A 6000-nucleotide genomic window follows, 5' to 3' on the forward strand; every position below is an offset into this window, starting at 1 on the left:
CTCGAGATTAACTAGATGGAACACAAAAGTATTAAAGAACAACATAGGTAATACTAGAAGTGGTATAATACTATAATCACCAGCCTGTGGGATAGCATTGGCTGATGGATGATAACTATGGAACACCGTTACCTAAAGAACAAGTATCTTAGCTAAACTATGGAATAGCGTTAACTCTTGAACAAGACCCGTAAGAGATCAGCATGAATATACAGTGAAATGCGATAATCTATTTTCCATGCTTAGATGAATAACAAAGCCATAAATGTTGCACACAAGTAAGATGAGGGTACAACCTATCTGGCCGCCATCCATAGGAGTGAGCATCATGTGCTGACTTGTCGATGGCCCTGCAGTTGTTGTGGCTGTCCATGTCGGGCACGCGTATTCGATGCATGGAACTATTGAGTGGGGACTATAGCTCCCTTCTGGTGTATACTTCCCTTGTTGGAGCAGCTGCGGTGAGTCGGAAGACGGTGTGGCTGAAGATGCTGATAACGCATAATGTTAAGAACAACACATCTCTTTGTTCTAAAGAAATACACTAAGAGATCAACAGCAAGGTACGAGAGTGTTCACACATCTGTTGACTGAAGACTAAATTGGGGTCACACAATTTTATTTTATTTTGGTACTATCCGATCTACGCCGGATGGCTTAATGGCCGCCTTGTGCCTCCCGGATGACACTGTTAGGAATCTTCCCCGAAGAGCCAGCGACCAACGGCAGAGCAGCCTGCCTCCGCCGTCCGTGGCCCCGGCCAAAACCCCGCTCCCCGCCCCACCGCACTACCGTGGTTGCGCCGCCCCTGGGCCAATCTACAAAGACTCCCCGTCATCCAGATCCGGCGGCGGCAGTACCTTCAACCCACGCAACTCTAAGATAGCCATCTAAGCACTGCTTCCGCGGCGAACTTGCGGCCCGCACCCTTACGTTAGACACCAGCCAACTGGCAGCCTAGGAGCTCCACCGCCTCGAGGGGTGCTGCTTCCCATTGGGAATCGATTGGCCCAGAATAAAAATTCAGACAACTGACACCTAAATAAAGTGATTTGAGATGAGGGTGCGACCTATCTGGCGGCATGGTGAAGTAGGTAGGTCCAGCTGCCGAGTCGGTGAGGCCGGCACGGTTGCGGTGGCGACCGGCACAGGGAAACAGCGATGTCGCGACGGTCGACGGCTACGGGGAAGCAGCGTCGGGACTCTGGACGGATCCGAAGTTGGAGCCGCTCTGGCGCTGTGAACAACGGCAGGGGTGAATCGGCTCCAGTACGGTTCACGCGGCCGTCGTTGAGGCAGCTCCAGCAGCACGGAGTAAGAGGCACACGGCCCAGTGCATGGCGGCAAATGGACAGCGTCTCCGGCATTAGGGAGGAGGGCGGCTGTGAAATTGGTGCGGTGGGGGCGCCATGTAGGAGGGGCTGAGGTTTCGCGGCTTGGGAGAAGGGAGCTTCCGGGGAGAAGGTGATTTGGCTCCCATGAGGTACGAATGGGGGGGGGGATTGGGAGGGGAGTGGAACCATGTTTTACGGACGCATTTGTCTGAAGTGTGAGGGGGAGTTATAGTTCTACCCCTGCCTTTAGGCTTCTCGTCTTGGGTGTGTGTAATGAGGGTCGGGGATAGTAGAGTAACTTTGCTTCTCCCCAAATAGTGGGCGGGAGCGATTTCGGGTGAGGAGGGCGTGTTTTGAAATATAGTGGGCGCGAGCGATTTCGGGCGAGGAGAGCGTGTTTTGAAATAGTGGGCACGAGCTATTTCGGGCGAGGAGAGCGTGTTTTGCCTACCATAGTTTATGAATTATTCGGCACATGTCATTTCAGCCGAGGAGAAGGCGCGCTTGGATGAAGTTACGAACCTACCCTCGATTTACAACGGGCCAATTGATGCGTGTCCCACATAGGACGGTAATTTCGCGTCTCCCATTTATTTGCTCGGGCGAATTCCACCGAGCAGAGGATGTTTAACGGTTCGTTCAAAATTTGGGAGAACGAGCATCCACGTCTACCTTACCAAGTCGATTCGAATCAAATTTTGAAATATTAGCTTGCCACTTCTTTTTTAGATGGAGAGATGATGCTCGGGAGTAATGTGTTTTTACATGCTCGTTGCTAGCGATTTACTATATGACAAATAGTTGACCCACTCAAAAACGGGAATCAAACCCAAAATGAACTATCTCGATTCAATGAAATAGCTCGTTCACCAGGTCAAAATAGTGAACTAAATCCAAAATTGAACACCTCAATCGAGTAGCATGTTGTACAGTATTATAGTACTCCATGAACATGTTGAAAGTCAAATTAATGAACTTGTTTGATATACGCATATATCCGTTCATGTGTGGATTGCACACAACATGTTCTCCAATTTAAATATTTGAATGCAAGTTTATATCGAAACATGGTTTATATCAGTCTTTGATGCATAAAACGCGACCTCCCCGTCTCCCAGACTCCTGCTCTCTCTCTCTCTTGTCGACAATCTTCAATTCTATCGCACGCATCCAACACACAAACCTTGTTGGTCCCTCTCGCTTTCTCTCCATCTCTCTCTCTCTCTTGTGTGTGTGTGTGGGGGGGTCTTTCTAGTTCCCATGCATATATACTCCATCTATAGGTCTCTCTCGCACACTATGTATGATTCTCTAGTCCAAGCTAGATATCTTGGGTGCACTCATCATACGCACACAAATTCCTTGGCTCGTTGCCCGTAACTCTCTCATGCACCACTCTGTCGTCTCGGAGCTCTCCCCCTTGCTCTCAAACTCTCCATCTACCTGGGTCACACATACACATGCATATCTCACTCGCACTCGATAGGCCCATCTAAAACTCTATCTCTCTCCCTCGTTCTCTCTCCATCTCACATGCACACACACAATCTCATGCCTAGCTAACCAAGTATGATGGTCTCTCACTCAATTGTAGGCACACACAGTCCCCCCTATATGTATATGACTAGCTAATCTTAGTCACCATCACAAAGATGTGCATGGTCTATCTCGATTTCTCTCGGGGCATCTTTCTATCGCGCACGCACCTCCCTCGATCTCCCACCCATATAGTCCCCTCACGATCTCGAGGGGATCTCTCTATCACAAACACATCCTCTCGCCCTCCCCATGCATCCATGTTCTCCATGTGTCCCTCTCGACCTTTGTTCCTTGTTGGCCAGACCTCTATTGGACATGTGCTATAGGGGTGTCTCTCTCCGTTGCAAACAATCACACACTAGCTATCTTCGTGTATCTCCTCGCCTCGCTTTTCTATCTCGGAGATGCATGCATGAGATGTTCGCCTAAGAAACGAAAACACACACACACTCTCTAATTTATCATTTGTTGTCACTTTCTCTTTCATACACATACTCTTTTTGCACACTTACTCATTCTCCTTCACACGCACTTGATCTCTCTCGACTTAGGCACTCTCCTGGGTCCATAGCATATTGATTTATTGAAAAGTCAAACATCACAAAGTTTGACCATGTACGTGGAGAAAAACAATTACATCTAGAACGGAAAACATATACCATTAGATTCACCATGAGATGTAGTTTCGTATGATGTATCTTTGGTATTGTAGATATAAATAACATTTGCGTAAACCTAATCAAAGTTTCCAAAGTTTGACTTCTAAATTTTTTTACATGTACTGCATTATCGAGCAGATGGAATATCTCTTTCCCCCTCTCAGCTATCTGACGCATCACTGAGCCTTATCGGGGGTCCTCAATCTATCTCAAACTTCATATCTCCCTGGTTCACACATACACATGTCTCGCTCGCGCTATACATATAGACCCATCCAACACTCTCCGCCCTTGTTCTCTCTCTATGTGACACGCACCCCCCTAATAAGTACCATAATCCCTCACTCCATCATAGGCGCAAGCACTCCCTCCTAAGTATGATTATCTCTCACTAGCCATCATGAACACACGTATTGTCTCCTTCCATCCATACTTCTATCTCAATATCTCTCGGGGTATCTTCTATCACGCACACACCTTGTCGCTCGATCTCCCACCCATGTAGTCCCATCACGATCTCCAGGGGATCTCTCAGATGGAAGTCGTGCTGGTGGCGCGTGCCGTTCTCCTGGACGTGAATGCTTGTTCTGGCCAATGCCACCCTACTACTCCTACTACTTATAGTAGTAGTAGTATCGAGGATTCGAGGTGCTGGTTACGTACAGCGAACACATTAACATATGGCCCACCTCACACTGTGGCCAAATTTCCTAGAGTCTGTGCTAGGTTAAAAAGTGTTCTTTGTGAGGATGGTTGGCTGGTCTCAAGTTTAAAACTTGTTGTATTACGTACATAGACGTAGAGATAGTGCATCATGTGAAGCTAGTACAAATAGTGTACTATTGTTGATTGGCGTCATCCGATAACCTGTTGCAATGCACGTACAATTATGTATTCGGAAAATATTTTTTTGCCTCGTCGCAGCACCCACTCAAAGAAGCGACTCGAAATCCATTGATAAATTTAGTAAGTTTATCATAGGCATATCATTTTATTACATACAAGAGGTCATCAACCCACAACGACAATGAGGATACATTATAAATACTAAAGTTTTCATCACACAACAAATAACAAGCAATGAAATGAACTTTCAACTCAACCAATCCTCGGCGTTGGAAACGCTTGCTTTGAACCACAAGTGATTCTCTAGGAAGGGCCAGCTACTTTCAATCTCGAGACCAACGCAGGACTGATCATCCAGGCTGAAGCGTCCTACTATATCACGACCAGGGTAGGGAACCACCGCAATGTCCGATGTATAGATACAATTGCTTCTCATAAATGGTAGTAACATTGTGTCAACAACAGTTGGATCGCCTTTCACCATCATTGGATAGTTTTGTCCAAGGAAGAGCGAGTTTTCTCCAAGATTATCAATACTATACCAGGGAGAAGGTGTTGGCGCTAGCACACTAGTATCCATCCCGAATACCATGCAACGGGTGTTGGAATAGGTCCGGAGAGTGCGACCATGGGAGAAAACACCTTCTCCCTTAGTAGTAACATCAGTAGTGGGCTGTATACAGACAAGAAGGGGTGATCCATCAGAATTAGTTGCTAGCCGCCACTGAGTATATGGGCCCTGCTCGTCCTCATGCTCGTGATCATCACATTGTCATCTCCCCCTTGGTTATAAATTTTTTCAAGTATAGGTGGTGGAATTTTCACAGGACCTTGGAAACACAAGAAGAAGGTTAACTAGTAGAGAAGGGAAACTTGCTAACTCGCATACATGTGGATGAAACAATTATAATTACGATGGAAGACAAACATACTGAAACTATGAGGATCCCATGCAAAAACAGTGCCACGAGTGGTGGCAGCAAACATAAGACCCTCGTATTGAATTGCATCACAGTACACATCCGTGTATAGAAACTGATTTTTGAGCAATATCCATCCAGTCGAACCATGAAGGACGGCAACAAGCTTGTCGAACATAGCAACAACTTCATAGTTCTTGTAATTCCAAGAGCGGTTGGGAACTCGACAAATTGCTATCTTCCGTAGAAGACAGTCACCATGATCGTATTTGAATGTACGTAGATCATCTGTTTGCTCAACCTCAGGGCACTCTGAGATTTTTGGAAGTGGAATCCGCTAACGAGTGTACACATTCACAAGTTACCACTCGCAATTGTACCCAATATAAACAACCCAATCTCCATTTGCGCCAGCCCAGGCCTTACCCTGAAGCGATGGCATCTTGACATCACACGTATCGTTATCAAGTGGCATCAACTTGCACAAGGCGAGGCCTCCGTCGTCCGCACCCATGCGAACAGGCTTATAGCGAAGAAGATAAGGGAGATCAAACTGCTCCTGGACCCTTGTGTTCCTTGTAATGATGTTATTAGTTGAGTCGAGAATGGTCTTGAACGAACCTGCCATGCTAGCCGAGGTGATGACGTCGCACCGATCAATGAGTTCCCCCACCACGTCATCTTTCAGACCGGGGCAAGAAT

The sequence above is a fragment of the Triticum urartu genome, chromosome 7, assembly GCF_003073215.2.
Source record: "Triticum urartu cultivar G1812 chromosome 7, Tu2.1, whole genome shotgun sequence".
NCBI lineage: Eukaryota > Viridiplantae > Streptophyta > Magnoliopsida > Poales > Poaceae > Triticum > Triticum urartu.